The sequence below is a fragment of the Stylophora pistillata genome, chromosome 1, assembly GCF_964205215.1.
Source record: "Stylophora pistillata chromosome 1, jaStyPist1.2, whole genome shotgun sequence".
NCBI classification, from domain to species: Eukaryota; Metazoa; Cnidaria; class Anthozoa; order Scleractinia; family Pocilloporidae; genus Stylophora; species Stylophora pistillata.
This window is the reverse complement of record NC_142519.1, coordinates 51,098,623-51,116,236: the sequence shown is the minus strand read 5'-3', so window position 1 is coordinate 51,116,236 and position 17,614 is coordinate 51,098,623.

Genomic DNA, 17,614 nt, shown 5'->3' with positions numbered 1-17,614 from the left:
TTGCTGCTGGATAAATTGCGATCTAAATGGGCGAGAAACACTTGTACAAATGTAATTCAATGAAAAACTCTGATCTTGGAAGCCCGGTCTAAGTAAGACGTCCATGGATGTTACTGTCAGGTTATATTCGTAGGGTACCCAAACTAAATTATTTGTCAGAGAACGATCAAGAACTAGCGATCATTCAAATACAGCTGAATCCATTCACCTGAGATTTTCGCCTTTACATATCGGACTGTCGTCGGAATGTCACTGTCAGGTTATATTAGTGAAATTCTGCGTGAGACTGTTTCAGTCTCTCCCATGTTGCAGCGATAAATAAAGATTTATTTGTGTCGGTTGGTACTTACAGTGTCCGGAGCTGTGTAGTCCTGTGGAAAACTCTCAGGGGTAAGTTCTTTAACTGATTATTCGACAAGTCCCTGTTAACAAGAAGTGATTACGTCAGATAGTTAGATTTGCACTGTTAAACAACGTGTAGAACCTTTTTGGACTCTTAGAAATAACTTTGGTCGATGAGGTTTGAAGGGAGGTTTTTTCAATGAATATGAAGTGGGACTCTCCATACGACTAGCCCTGATAAAACTCTTTGGTAGAAGTATTTTTAGACAGATAATTCAAGATTTTTCTAGATGAAGCTACAAAAGTTAACAGTTTAACCGGCTCTCGATTGCCCTCCTCCCCTGTCCTTAACTCATGATCGACTCCCTCCTCCGTAAAATATTAAATTTCCGCCACTTTCGCTAGAATGGTGACAATCGCATTGTTCCTGAACATTTACGTCGCTGATAATGAAAGTAAAGCAATATTATCTAAGGCTTACCAAACACTAAAAAAACAGATTATTAGGTAAACGGGAGCTTTTCACGCATTGTTGTATTGAGTTGTGTCCATTTTCTCTTATGAGGGTCACTTTATTTATTCATATATTATTAATATACCTAACGTGAACAACTGATTCTGAGTGGTCCAAGCAAGTTAGTTATTAAAGCAACTGAAACATCATACTTTCTATCGGTTTACTGGCGTAATAACCCACGCCGAGGTGTAATAAGTCGCAATGGGGTTTAAGTCAGCGGCCAAAATTGAAGAAAACCTATATTCTATTACTTTTTAGCCTTTGCTAGTCTTCAAAAGTGAAACAGTCAAGACGGATAAATTCCTAGAACTAGAGAGTGTTTTTTTCATAGGACTGCTGGTTTGAGTAGATAAGAGACTCCAACTAATACTTCGGTAAGGACGGGTGTCAATAAGCCACAATCTTAAAAATAATAATAAAAACAGACAACGAGGTTACGGCGGTTTGGTCGATTTTTTTCATCGATTTCTCTGGCCGTGAGATACCTAAGTAAAGATGGGCCCTAACGTTACCAAACATCGAGAAAGGAGGCTTGAACGGGTTTTATTTACCCCGCGGAGAATAGATTCCAAGATACACGTAAGCAAATTACTCGCGAGAGAAATAAGCGATGGCGCGCGCGATTGGATATGCGGGCGAGTTGTAAACAAATATTCCTGCAATGGCCTCTGTTGTTTCCAAGGTATGTGGTTGTTTGAGCAACAATAATGGAAAGTTTATTTCTTGAAAGCAGGTAGGATAACAGAGGTTTGTGTTCAGAAGAGTCGTAACTGATTCAAAAAATGACTGAAAGCAAATTTCCTCAAAGAACAGTGATTAGAATAAAAACGTGTCAACCAACGCCTCATGATTGTTGACACCTACCCCAGCGTAAACTGAGAGTTCTACGTGTAAGTTAAAAAGCTCCTCAGTATCACCTAGGCGTTCCTCGTCGATATGTAATCGTTTTGGAGTAATAGATTGGGTTGTCTCAGTTTCTTAAACTTTTTGTCATTTTGGTAATATCAATCATCTTCAATTACCATGTACATTATCGCATTGTCGTTACGCTGTATTTCTGTGTAGATTTTTCATCGGTCGCGCTCCAAAAAAGACGAGAATAGGACATATTTCGATATTTCTTCACAATTCTGTACAGACATATGAACATTCTCTTAAAGTTCTGTTAACATTCTTTACCTCTTGAGGTAATTGTTTGTACCGTTCTCAAGAAGTGTTTCATAATTTAGGCTTTCCTCAAAGTGCCAGGGCGTGACAGTCAAAATCAATTAACACAATTCTTAAGCTAATTAACAAAAATCATTGATAAGAGTGCAGCGTTGACTCATTTACTCTCTGAATGATCGACACGCGATATCTCCATATAATTTCAAACCTTTCACAAAAGCTCACGAGAACTGAAATTGCAACATATGAAAATGGGTAAACTAGCTATGGGGGTTCAGTTGTGATTAGACATCGACATGACAGAAAGTACCATATCACAATTATTTGCTTTGAATAGCACTTCTAAGGTGTGTGTGTTATCTTATTCAAAATGCAGATGTATCTACCCTGTCGAGAGAGGTTTTTTCGACTCTGTAAATCCTTGTGGCTCCGAACAGCTTCCACAATTTTTCCTGGGTTATGTATATGGAATCAGTTAAAAGCTTTTAAAGATTGTTGTTGAGATTATGGACAGGATTTAGAAGTTAAAAGAAAACTTTTGATCCCTCTCTTTATTGTCTGCTAAAGGATCTCAACATTATGACAGATGACCTGTCTTATACCTCTCCTCAGAACAGTTGAAAAAATGAGGTTGGAACAAAATTTTATCTTTAGAAATAAAAATATTAAAGTGCACCTAAACCCAAACCTTTTTTTCGCCTAACGAAATAAGCTTATTTTTTGAAGTATTTCTCTGCAAAAATGTTTGAATTTGCTCAAATCTTCAATTTTCTGTGCCCAGTCAAAATACGGAAAATCGGCCGCCATCTTGCCCCACGACAGAGTTTAAAGAGGAATGGCTCTCCTCTTTATTAGGTATTTGGTCTTCTGATCGAGAAACAATGGCTACTTTTTGTGCAATGGGTGGCTCTATTTAAATTAGATATGAAGCAGTACTTTTCGTCACTATTGACCACATCGAATCATTTCTTACCACCAAATGTATAGCGATGGGTAACCTTTTAACTGGTGGTATTTTACTTTGGTGGATCCAAACTTTTTATTCCCTGCTCTTGAGAATGATAAGTCCCCTAACCCATCAAGCCCGGTTATGAGCGTAAAGATATATGATTAAATAGTAAAGTTGAAACGGTGTTATGGTTTCTTTACTCGCAAACCATCTCTAGCCTCGTTTTGTCCGCCATGAATAACAAGGTCAATTTTGGCTGGAAGAAATTTGCGTTCGAACTTTGCTAATGGCGAAAAGGCAGGCAAGTGGTGGGCAAAGCTTTCACTCAGTTGGGACTCCTAGGACATTTGACTTAGGATTTTAAACCAATCAGAGTCAACTTTTAATGAAATTAAAAGGTGTTCTGGTTTAGTCATAGAGTAAAGACCCAATCAATGACTGCATAATGGTTATTAATAGTTGGATGAATATTCACATCAGCACAACTGTTTTGACTCTTACAGCTTGCTTGTGTTCTTTCGTTCGTTCGTGGAAATTTCTACCAGTCTGGCTAATAATGAAGTAAGACGATTGAGGATGTGTTGCTGTGAAAATGTTATGTATAGAGCTTGATTTGTATTAGCTCTAATGGTTCGAATCAGGAATCATTTTTGTATTTTCATTGGTTTCTGTGCCACGCTGATATTACTTATGGGCATTGGGGTGTCCTGAGAGCCTGAATGGGGTTTAGTGTTTGGTGTTATTTGCCCATATTTTTTAGTGTTTACTGTTTCCCACGCACGACATTACTGTGTGGTGGGTGTCCTCCCCTGTGCGGGATAGGAGGGAAGGTGAGATCGTTACATTGACTGAAGCGGCTGCCAAGGGCGCCTGATAATGCTGACGTCCGATCTCAACCTTATCATTGTAACTAGACACGTTTGTTGTTTAGAGTGCTTAAGACTTTCTACTTTCCACTTGCTCTCTCTGTTAAATTAGCCATATTTTTAACCTTTACTGTTCTTGAAAAAAATACTGTTTAGTGTTTGAAAGGAAATCCCAAAGTTCTTTTAGAAATTTTAAATCTTATCTAGTCTTTTAAATTCTGCATAAAAATCAAGAAAATCACTCGCGAATAGTGAGCCAAAGCTGAAATGCTCTGTCTACATTCTGGGGAGTACTAGGACGAATCAGTGTTTACGAATGTAAAGTGAAATGGCGGTAAGAAGCGAAAAAACAAAGCGGGAGCCCTGCTGCCAGCTATATATTCCAGTACGCCATCGTGTACAAGAGTAACATTTCAGGAGGATGCTCAAGACACTCCTGGGACAGGCAATGAAGAAGGAGTCGACCAGGATACAAATATTCCACGAGCTAAAGCCGAAGTACCGAGAATCACCTTTGTTGACGAAAGCATTCTCGGAGTTGTCGCATTTGGTGACGTGACAGACCTCCCCGAGCAAGAGGATGAATTGGACACCGACTCGGAGAGCGATGCGGACAATGCTACAAACAACGTTCAGCACAATTGGTCGCGCCATCCACGCTCATTTCCGCCTTGATATCTAGAAACTTCTGGGACTATCATGACAATCAGGACTAGTTAGGTATGGAATATAATTAAATGCATTTGGCCAGTATAGAGTAACATGTCTGTCATTTTTGTTGACCATTATGTCAGAATTGTGAGTACTTTAACCTTTTTCTTATTGGAAAAAGAAATAGTCTGCCATTGCATTCATTACTAGTCAAATTTAAACACTCATTTATGTTGGAAATTGGCTGAAAAACCTCTTTGATATGATAAACATGGGCCGAACATAGATATTTCCCCTTTTAGGCCGTGGTTTGTTTGTTTATGGGCAAAAAAAATAATGTTAGAGTGAATTTTCTAATGTTAGTGTTTAAATTGCTAAAAATTGACTGTTTAATGTTATTTAGCCGAAAAAATAAGTGTTCAGTGTTATCGAAGTACCCCCATTCAGACCCTCTCCTAGGTGAGTAAATAGGCACTGGTGCGAGAGGGCAGAGATATGTATATTTCTGTACAAGAAAAGAGCGAAACGAGGAACTAGCGAAACAGATATCTCCTGGCGCGGAACTGAGTAATGTACTACATCTAAACATCATTTAAAACGTTTTATGAAGTCCCTTAATGCGGCTAAAGCTGCATAGAGCTGGAGCTCGGACAATCCATTAAATATTGACTTATTTATGTGTTACTTACAGGTAATACAGCTTGGAGTTGTAGTTGAAGACTCCAGGTGGTAGCTCCTTAATTTGGTTATCATTCAAGGACCTAAGAAATGGAGATAGCCTAATTTAAGATCTCTCCTCGATTCCAAGAGTTAGTCGATGTAATTGAGTCCTTTTCACCATTTTTTCTAAAAATTGGGTAAGATAACTTAAATTGGGTATGGGTCAAAGTACCATTGGAGGAGTGTTACGAATTCACTTAATGAACAAAAATGTAGCAAATTAGTAAACTCCTAACATTTTTAACACATTTCAAGTGTTTTATATAAAACTTCTTTCAAAATAGAAAATAATCCCAAATCTATTTCCAATTCTTCATCATGTGGCACGTTGGGAGCGAATCAAAGTTTAGAGGCTGTTTGGGATTAATGATCAACTGACGCTTTGTCAGCCAATAAACATGCTGAAAATTTGCATCTGTATTTTCATAGACCAAATATTACAAATTTGTGGGATACATTACTCGCGAAAGGACATGTGTTTCGGTATAGTTCTTAAATAGTTAATGTAAAGTTAATAACTTACAGACTACTCAGGCTGAATAGTTTCGCAAATCAGTCATCAGGCATTTTGTCTTAACTTTCTGAGTGCGTATGGAAATTTTAGCGAAATATTTTAGGGGATAACATACGTCGTTAAATAGCTACAGTAGGCTGAGGTACTGATTGGAACCCAAATCCCAATAGCAAGAATAATAATTTAGGTGCGCATTCAACATTTTGTTTTGTTTTGTTTTGTTTTTGTTTTTGTTTCTCTTTTGTTATATTTGTTTTTCCACCTTGAATGGCTATCTTTTCTTCGGTGCTAAAGATGTCTGACTGAGCATTCCTTGAACCTTGCAAAACATCTGCACCCCTGATATATTTTGGTCTTGTACACTTAATCTAGAGTATTTGACATTGAGAAAATGCCAACTAACTGCAAGTGGTCTTTACCACTGAAACGAGAAGCCCAACTACGCAAAAAATACATAAGCAGTACATTTCGCCATTGAAAAGCGCAGCGAATCATTTCTTACCACGAAACACATGTTGATATGTGGTCTTTTAACTGCGTGCATTTTAATTCGGTGGATCCAAAGTTTTTATTTCCTGTCCTCGAGAATGATAAGTTCCCCAACCTATATTATTGTTTTGGAGATCTCTGCTTAAATAGTAAAATTGAGAGAGTGCCAAGAATTTAAGATTTGACTAAAGTTTTAAACCACTCAAAGTCATCTTGTGATAAAAGTTAACAGAGACCTAATCTGTAAGTGCACAATGATTACTAAAATTTATGTGACTATTCATATCAGCATAAATTTTTTGATTCCTGCAGGTCCTTTGTATTAAATCCATTTTTGTAAAAAAGTCTAACCTGTCTTGCTGATGATGAAGTAAGGCGATTGGACACGTGATGTTGTAACCAGTTATATCTAAGGCTTGATTTGTATTAGCTTTAATGGTTCGAGTCATGAATTATTGCCGTATCGTTCTCAGTCTCCGAGCCACAGATATAAATAATATAACGTGCTAGTGGGCGTTCTAAAAGAGTAAATAGGAACTAGGACGAGGGGACAGAGATTGATCTATTTTCGCACGGGAAAAGAGAGAAACCAGTAACTACAGTTACCCCCTAGCCTGTTACGGGACTGAGAAGAGAGCACTGAAGTAACATCATTTCAAAATTATGAAGTCCCTTAATGCAGCTGAGGCTGCATGGAACTGGAGTTTGGAGAAACATTACTTAGATCAATTTTTCAAATAGCCAACTTTATTCAGTTCAGCATATGCATTCATTGTATGCAAAAAGTCCAAATCATTCAATTATATTTATCGTGATTGCTCGCGTTGAGGGAAAAACTACATGGAAAGTGTCCCTATGACTTGTTTTGAAACTACATAAGATAAGCTTGTTACGATTGAAATCGCATTTCTGGTAAATACCAAGCCGTGAATTGAAGATTAAGGTAAATTTGGCCCTCAGAACAGTTTTTTAGAGGTATCGTAGTGATACTATAACTTTTGATCAGGTGATGACATGGGTTGAATAAATTAGATTAATAAAAGTAAATAGTGTCCCTTCAACAACTTTTTTGAAAGGTGTGGTACTGATGACAATGAGAATGGTATTTGAATCAAAATTTGGAATGGCAGTTTTGTAAATGATTTGAGTCAATTCTGATGTTTTAAGCCTGTGATGGTATCAGTATTAGTCCCTTAAAATTATGTGTCGTGGAGCACGCAAGGGATGTTTTTTCACGCAAAACTCTTAAAGTTCGAAAAATCGAATGAATAAATCATTACGCAGTTTTTTTGATGTTGTGCGTAAACGTTCATTGGGGTTTTGAAATGATTTTTCTCTTTTTTTTTTCTAGAATAATTCGTTGTCAATGGTCATTAAGATGTGTTCGCTTATGAAAACGAAACAGATGTCCTCAAAGAGCGGAATTCGTCACCTATCAGGGTTAGAAATCTTATTTAAGTATCCAGAAACTGATGAGAAAAGACACTTGCCTCTGTTGAACTCACACGCTCTAACAGTCATGCCACTCTCTTTTAATCGCACATTAAGGCTATCGGAGACCCTTGAACTTAAATACTTTAAACCCAGCTTTTAACAAAAACTGTTGCTTTACAAACTCTTTCTGATGCAAGAAACCGAAAAAAGAGCTTAACATCAATGTTAATGAGATTCCACTGATAATGAAGAGATTTTGAGGTCATATTCTAAACAATCCATAAAACATTAACTTATGAATGTATTACTTACAGCTGAGTCAACTCGGAGTTGTTATTGAAGACTCCAGGTGGAAGCTCCTTGATTTTATTTCCATTAAAGTACCTAAGAAATGTTAATAACTAAGTTTAAGATATATGCGTTATTAACCAAGCGTGAGGTTAAGAGGGCTGGATATTGGCCGAGTTCTGTTTTTGCATTTTTATTGACCGAGATTTTAAAGAAGTGCCCAGGCGTTAATTCGAGGAGGTACGTTAAACAGAACTAGTTGATTTGGTTTGACAGAAGCCATGCAACTTCTCAAGATATGATTCCCTGATAGGATTATTACCTTTACAGATAATTCAAGATTTTTGCAACGCAGTTTGACGCATTTACGCATAAGTAATTATGCTGGAATCATACTCGATCTTCTGACAACAGCATTATACACAAACTTATGCTGGTATAATTCATCCGAGCCTATCAGTGACCGTCAAATAGCTTCAATTAAGGTCTTTCAGATCTCACTATTTTTACCGCTCATCAGCTCTGGATCTCGAAGACTCTTTGGATTTACAGACTGCGAGGCCAGTCTCCAAATGTTTCTAAATATACTAACTTTAAAATCATTCTCAGTATTACAATTTTCACCCAAACACATACTTATTTCATTGAGTGACCGTCTTTTCACTCCTTAAAAATGGAATGTTCTCTGCCTAGCATATGAGAGAATCGTTCAGACAGGGTGTATATCATCTCCTCAACGAATAAAGTGGCACGTGTCTCTGAGATTTCAAAAGAAACGTCATGCTATCTAACTTTTTAAATTTACTCAGCTATTTGCTAGTCTCCAAAACCGAAACAGTCATGACGGACAAATTCCAAGAATCAGCAATATTGTTTTGGTAGGATTGCTGATTTGAGAAACCAAAAGGCTCCAACTAGTATTTCGGTATGGACAGGTGTCAATCAGCCACAGTTTAAAAACCACGCGTCAGTGTTTTAGAAAGGACAATGGAGTTGCCGGCGGTTTGGATTCTCTATTTAATAACTTCAAAACGCTTCCCAACGAATCTGTTGCTGGATAAAGGACCATCGCTGAAAGTGCGAGAAACACTCGCACAAATGTAGTTAAATGATAAACTCTGATCTTGGAGGGCCGGTCTAAGATTTCAACGAATGTCACTGTCAGGCTACATTCGTACGGCACCCAAGCTAAATTATTTCTGAGATAGGAATCAAGAAGGGAAAGGAATTCACTAGACTGAAGCGAATCGGACTGTTGTCACGTATTAAAGTAACTTATGAATTCCATAAGGTCGTCTATTTGAGGTTCCATTTATCTTAAAAAGCAATTATTTGGGTCTCGTTCCAGTCTAAATATTGTCAATAAAATCAAGAAAGCCGTCGAAGCTCTGCGTAGCAGAGTAAGTGTGTCCAACAAGTTCTTTATCGAGTTCAAGTGATGTTTCGCCATAAATCGCCGTAACGTGCTGTGCACTCTTTTTCATATGTTGTCTGAGATCCCTATATCGCGGTCGACATATACCGAACAGACGGTGTGGTTATTATTTCTTGTGATAGTCATATCCAGTGTATGGTTACAATCAGTGATCGCCTCTGGCAGGTCTGCGTTCAATAAGACATAGCTCTAGAAACTACAAAGCTCGGTCAAAATCACCTTTTTGATGTACTTTTTACACACCAAACGAGAAATACCATACTTTTTTATCGGTTTCTCTCGCCTTGATGAAACCTGAAATAAGTGCCAACTTTCTTGACGAAAAGTGAATTGTTTTCAGGAAAATTTAACCGTTTGGATTCAACAATCTAGAACAACCAGGCTCTAAACTGTTGCATAGAGTTCGTACTGTAAACGTTTATGGTGCAGACTTTCTCGTCTTCGTTTGGTGGGGAGATAGGGTTTGTGAAAAGGGACTGGGGGCTTTGGGGTGGGGATGTAGAGCTAGACCGGCGATGTTTTATCGCTCGCCGTGCGTTGACTTTTTTTCTCCCCCGACTTTAAATTTTTCATTTGCAAGTAGTGGAATTCTGCCCGAGACCACCTCAGTCCCTCTCATTACTCACCTGGATGTAACAGCAGTAAATAAAGATTTACGTTGGTTGGTACTTACAGTTCTTTGAGCCATGCAATCCTTTTCAAGACTAACAGGGGTAAGGTGAACTGATTATAGGACAAGTCCCTATCAAAAAGAAATAATTCCATCGGGTAGTTAGATTTACATTGTTAAATAATGCTGAGAACTTTACATGACCCTCACCGGGTGGAGAGGGCTCAAAAAGTTGCTGATTTAACTCTCACTTCAAAATAAATGGTAAGGATGGGCCTTAACGTTACCAAATATCAGTTAACTATGATTTCCTATCTCATCGGAGACAAATAAGATCCTATTGAAAAAGAAGAATTGGAGTGCACCAGGCCCAGATAGAGTAGTAAACTATCGGTGTAGAAGCGCATACTCGCTACACGAATGCATAGTATCTGCGTCTAAAGCAATTGCAGATACCTCAACAACATACCCTGAATAGTTTACAGAGAGAAAGACCCGTCAGTTACCGAAGCTAGCCGAGTTCACAAGTGAAAATCAGCTCTCTATCACGTGCCTCAATAAAGCGAAATGTAGTGGAACTACTGATAATCTTATAATAGATCGTATGGTTACGTTGGACTGTCATGGAAACAAGCGTAACCTCAGTGTCGCATGAATAGATGTGAGCAAGGCATATGACTGTGTTGACCATGATTGGTTGAGGAAGATCATGTGGCTCTACAAGTTTCCGAAATGGATTTTTGAGGTTGTCAGTAAGCTGTGCGATAACTGGAACACAAAGATTGCGGCACACACCATGAAGGGAAACGAGCTGTCATCACCCACACGGTTCAACAGAGGCCTCCCACAGAGGGATGGGCTATGTCCGAGCCTAATAATTTGAATATATCAACAAAGTTGAAATGGTAAATTGGCCACCGTTACGATTATAAAAGCTGACGTTTCGAGCGTTAGCCCTTCGCTCCAACGAAGGGCTAACGAAGGGCTATTATTTCGTAAGAACAGAGTCATGGTCACCAACCAGCTTGCATTGCCGGTGTTGTCATATCTTATGAGATCTCGGCAATGGTGTGTAACTGACCTTCGTAACCACGACAGAGAATATCGTAAAATCATCTGCGGGAATGGCGGGAAGCAACCACTTAGGTCAACTTCCTTGCTGTATCTCCCTAGACACGTGGGAAAGGGGGGTGGTGTTAAGTCAGTGGAGGCTGAATACAAGCAGCCTAAAGTCAAGTCAGCTGTTAAGTTATACGGAAATGAAGATCCTACTATGGGCCTAGTGCGCGCTTTTAAAGAACAATCTGCTGGTAAAGGGCACAGGTCACTCGTGAAAGAGACAGGGAAATTTGTTGAAGAATTGGGTGTCTCTCTGAATTTGTCGTACCCCAAACCGAAGCTGTATGGCGAGGAAGTGTCGAAGGAGAAGATTAAGGAAAAGTTAAAGCTGAGAGTTAGAGGTCAGTACGTCGAAAAACTCCGAGGAGAGAGGTGGCAAGGAAAGCTTTTAACTTCCAGATGGGACGAGGAGGACTTGAGTAGCCAAGACTGTTTCGCGTGAATGACGACCTGGAAACGCGCGCCGACTCATAGATCGTGGGTACGATGGAGCTATATGAGCAGATGCTACCAACAAAGGTATACTCCTATCATAAGATTGGTATCATCCCTGCAAATGATAGTACTTGTAGGTTGTTTGGGAAAAGAACAGAGAGTATGACACACGTGGGGATGTTCAGCGTTGGCCCAAAGTAAATACCTGGAGTTTAAAGGTGTTATACTTTGAGCTTTTGCAAGATTTTAAGCTGGCTGACGATGTCCCCCCGTGGTACTCCAAGATACAACCCAAGCCACTGTACGAATCCCAAGATGTGCAAGCGTTTTGGGATGTTCCCGTCTATGCAGAGCATAACGAGGTGAGGGCAAACCGAGTGGATGCGAGGATGGTCAATCAGTCGGGAAAGTACAGTGAGTACCATCGAGATGAGCTGATCGTGGGTTGAGAATCGTGGCAAGGAATATGAAGAGAAAACACTCAAGTATGGACCGCTTCGATGGGATATGAAAGCACAGTACAGGGGTTATAAGATCAACCGATACAACGGGATCATAGATGTGTTGGGAGGCTGGAGTGTGGACATGGAAAGATCCCTTAGGATGCTCCTAGGTTCTAGATGCAGAGAAATCTTAAGGCTAATGCAGAGAGCGGTCATTTCAAGTACGCTCCACATCTCCCGGGTATTCAAGGCTGCTGTCTAAGCGACTTTAAGATAGATTGTAAATAGCGAAATTGATGTTGACCAGTGGTCAGTCTTTCTAGCAAATGTTAATACGTATATGTGCACGATCCTTCGCAGTAAAGTACTATTTAAGCAATAGTGAAAATCAGACCTGAAAAAAATTCAGGCCTGTACTGGATTCGAACCACTGACCTCTGCGATACTAGTGCAGCGCTCTACCAATCGAGCTAACAAGCCAACTGGGAGCAGGCCATCAAATTAATTCGACATAAACCCGTCAGATGATAAATCAAACACCAAACATATGAAATACATATATATGAACTGCGGTTATGAAACGTAAATTTTTTTCAGGTCTGATCTTCACTATTGCTTAAATAGTGCTTTACTGCGAAGGATCGTGCACATATACGTTTCATAACCGCAGTTCATATATATGTATTTCATATGTTTGTTGTTTAAATGTTAATACGTAGTTTTTAAATTAGGTTTTTAAAGGAACACGAGCTATCTTAATTAGTGTTATTACTTTCCCACCATGTTTGCTCGTTGTATATTATAGAAAGTTCTAATCCTGGTGGGAACATAGGTTACGTTGTTACGCCCTATGTTTTTTTTTCTTTTTAGTAAGCTCAGCACTAGAAGTTCAGTACTGCGATAAAAATAATAGGAATATTAAACACACAAATTGGGGAAAGAAAATATTAGTTACAAATTCTCAATCTTAAGTTTAAGTAGGTCAAGCAAAAATAGAATCCACATGAAGGTAATATCCCGTATTTTGTTTTAAAGTCTGCATAGAAACTAGTACGAAAAATTAAAAGTCCGGCTGTGCATTCCACTGCTTAGCTCAGAAGTAACAAAAGAAGTTAAGACCAAAGGTAGTTTTATTAGGTTTACTGGGGGAAAGAATTTAGTTACCTGAGGACCGGAGTGAAAACATATTCTCCATATAAACGGGAAAATGAGCGAGAAACAAACTCTTATATTACAGTAAGAGGAAATTCTGACCGCGCTTTAAAAACTAGCACATATAGCGTGTAGATTTTTGAAAATAGCAAAAGTTCTGATCGGTTTTGTTTTGGTTCGGCACGTGCAAGCCTGATAAAACTGACGGCGTTTGTTTAACTGAGTTACCAGCCTTCGCGTTACCGCGGACATCCAAACAAGCTGGACAATATAATTCAGCAGATGAAAGGCTAGAAAGGATGTAAGGCTTTTTTAATATTCCTACTGGTTCCAGAGGGAATCGATGTATTGTGAAGTTGGACAAAAGAAAATATTTCGACGAGTATTCTGACTAATTCTCGTCAAAATCCGACAAACTACATATCCTTTTAATTCGTTTAAGTAGAGTTAACTCGCGTTAAAATAGACATCAAGGTTGCGGCTTCCAAAATTGACTTTAAGTTTTTGTCGAAAACCAAGAATGAAATGTCAAAGGTTCAAAAAGAGTAAGCGCCATTTATTATCTACTCGTTTACTTTATTTTTTTCTTATTTTTACTTGTACCTTGTGGTCAGAAATGTCCGGAAGTTAACTTGTGTGGTTCCTCTCTTTAGCGCTTTCTCACATTGTCATTTTTTACTTGCGCATGTTTCAGTGCGTTATAAATTTCTGAGGGGAAGGATTTTTGGCAGCCTGTTACTGTCTAAGTAATCTTTGCTTCGATTTGTTGGATGTTTCTCGAAACCTGCGAAGCTAGATATGGAAAAGAAACTAGATAATTTAGGGTTTGAAGTGATATTCAATCCGCATGGGCACTGATATTGCTTCTATATCTTGGTTGCACAGGCTCTGGGCATTGTAGCCCAGAGCATGAAGAACATAACTCTTATTTCTCGATGTTTTGGGAAATGTACAAATTCACTTCTTTTGTGCGGTACAATATAACTATAAACGAAATATACAAATCAAGATCTCAGACGAAAGTCCGGAGAAAACCGTCGAAATTTGCTGAAGACTTTCGGATTATTACACGGTCCCAACTATGCTACAATAAAAATGGTGATTATTTTTCATCTTTGATAAATTCATTTATTTATCTTTTTTTTGTTGTTGTTTTTGCGATGTGCACTCGACTGTTTAGATTCTATGGGTCTTTTAGCGATCCAAAATCCTAGTCAAGAGATACGAGAATCCGTTTGTATTTTTGGCACTTTTTATTTCATTTGGCGAAGTGTTAGCTTTTCTTCCAGCCCATAACATTATTCTACTTATCATCTATCTTGGCCCATTCCAGGGGGGTGGTCCATAGTGAAAGTGGTGTCCTTTAAGTTATTTTTTTAGTATTTAGGATGATTTCTGCACCATGTTGTCACCTTATGCATCTGTGTAAGATTTTATTTTTAACATTTTCCCCCACCAAGCCTAGGCTATTCAAACTTCTGAGCGATATTTCAGACAGAACCCTGCTTTTCTCAATTGGAAATTGCTAGACTCAACCCTAAAGAAAAAGCATTGTTTCACTGCAAACTCGTCTCTTTTTTAAATTACGTTTGTTCAAAAAAAAAAAAGTAAAGAAAAAAACGGGGAAAAGAAATCAGTGAAACATTCTTCTTTTTTTAGGAATGAGGACGGAAATTTTTAATTGAGTAAAGCCGGAACTAGAGGAGTACGATGCAGGTTATGCACGCCTGAATTACAGTAAAAACCCGCAAGTAAGAACCTATATTTTTAGGAGTTAGCCTAAACAGGTTCTTATATAAATGGTACTTAACACAATTGTAGGCTATTTAGGTTCTTAAAACAGGTTCTTAATCTTGGAGAAAAACACACCTGCATAACAGGTAGGTAATTGTCCAATATTTTAATTTTATTCACCACACCACCCCTATCCCACCCACCCCCCCACAAAAAGGGATATAATATAAATTTGTATATTTATATCTAATTATATGCATATCAATGTATCCTTTTTAATCTGGAACTTCTGCCTCAAAATATTTAAATACATTTTTTTATTATTGTTGCTATTTGTAATTATTACTAGCTTCACTGCATTTACCATACAGTAGTGTGGATCTACACTTGCTTAGTATGCTTTCTAACTACATATTTTGCACTCATTTTTCTTAAGAAAATCATGTTTTACAGCAATGGCAATCTGGTTTTTCTTCGATTATAATTACAGTACTAATGTAATTATTTGAAATAATTTCAGTGTACCTGTAATGTACTATATGATTTTAGAGAATAAGAACCTATTTTAGTTTTCTTAGGCTAAATAGTTTCTTGTTTATAGGGGGTATAAATGGCAAATATTAGGCTAACAGGTTCTTAATTTTTAGGTTCTTACTTGCGGATTTTTACTGTTATCTTATTACATCCATCACCGCCCCCCGTTTCATCTGTCGGTTGCTCATAAACATACGTTTCAGCTTCGCAAAAAGCTGTTATTGGAAAGCATTTGTCGTAATCTCACCTATTTAGCCGTTTGTTTGCAATTATATTCGGTCAAACTTCACTCTTTTTAAACCCTATCCGAATTTAACGTAATTACTTGCATTCTCATAGAGAAAAAACTCTAGTCAACTCTCTCACGATACCGAAAGCCCGCGCTTAACCTCTTCCAAAAGCGAAAGAAAAGAAAAACGTCGTTGGTAAACACAGTATTCAAATACAAGTGAAGTTCACTGAGAACTTAAACCCGAGAAGACTTTTAATATGTGACATTTACCTAAAAGGCCATTTGCTAAGAGATACTAAATTTTCAATTTTTTATCGTTATGGCGGCCGTCCAGAAAACTTTCCGCTTGAACTTTCTTTTGGAGAGGAGTATGATTAAGAAAAACATTCGCTGTCAGATGCGATTATTGACCATACAATGCACGATTATTAAGTCTAAAGCTCATCAAACACGACTATTACTGATTCCGTCACGATTAATAGCCGTACTTTCCACGATTATTAATCGTAATACAACACTCTTTGCGACTAGTAATGGAAAGAAAAGCCCTTTGCGATTAACAATCTTAATTTTAGACGACACCAAATAATCGTTGAATTTTTCTCTCCGCAAATTAATTTTTAATCTTAATTGTTAAGTTTAACATCATTTCTAATGTTGCTTGCGCACTCTGTTTAAGTTTCTTCATCGCATTTATCGCAGTGATTGTCATGTTAAACGCTCAGTTAACTTGACGCGTAATTTAGTTTTTCAGTTGTTCACCCATAATTGCTCACCCATCTTTGCCACATATATACCTTAGTTAGGGAGGCGGTCAGGGCATAAGTTTTGAGTTGATCAAACAGGCTTCACTAAAGTTTATTTTTTTGTTTGTATTAAGCAGGCCGAGAGCCAACATAGCTTCTTTGTACTTTAAATCAAATTGTGTAATTAAATACGGATCTTCTCTGCATTAGGTCTTTTGTCATCTGTTCCAGGAACAATGACTACGTTTTGTGCAATGGGTGGCCCTATTTAAGTATCAAGCGGTACTTTCCGCCACTTAAAAGCACATCGAGTCATTTCTTACCACGAAATGCATAGCCATAGGTAGCCTTTTAAGTGCATACATTTTACTTTGGTGGATCCAAATTTTTTATTCCCTGCTCTTGAGAATGAGACGTCCCCTAACCCATCAAGCCCGGTTATTTATGTAAAGATATCTGATTCAATAATAAAGTTGAGAGGGTGCTATGGTCTCTTTACTCGCAGACCATCTTTAGCCTCGCTTTGTTCGCCAATAATAACGACGTAAATTTTAGCTGGAAGAAATTTGCGTTCGAGCTTTGCATATGGCGAAAAGGCATGCAAGTGGTGGGCAAAGCTTTGACTTAGGACCCTTAAGACTTCTGACTTAGGATTTTAAACCAATCAGAGTCAGCTTTTAATGAAATTAAAAGCTGCTCTAGTTTAGTCATGGAGTAAAGACCCAATCAATAAGTGCATAATAATTAGTAATAGTTATGTGAATATTCACATCAGCATAACTGTTTTGACTCTTGCAGCTTGCTTGTGTTCTTTCGTTCGTTTGTGGAAAGTTTTACCAGTCTGGCTGATAATGAAGTAAGACAATTGAAGCTGTGATGTCGTGAACAAGTTATGTGTAGGGCTTGATTTTTATTAGCTCTATTGGATCTAATCAGGAATCATTTTTCTATTGTCATCGGTTTCTGTGCCACGTTGATATTACCTAAGGGCTATGGGGTGTCCTAGGAGAGTAAATAGGCACTGGTGCGAGAGGGCAGAGATATGTCTATTTCTGCGCAGGAAAAGAGCGAAACGAGGAACTAGCGAAAAAAATATCTCCTGGCGAGGAACTGAATACTGTACTACATCTAGACATCATTTTAAAAGTTTTATGAAGTCCCTTAATGCGGCTAGAGCTGCATAGAGCTACAGATGGGACAATCATTAAATATTAACTTATGAATGAGTTACTTACAG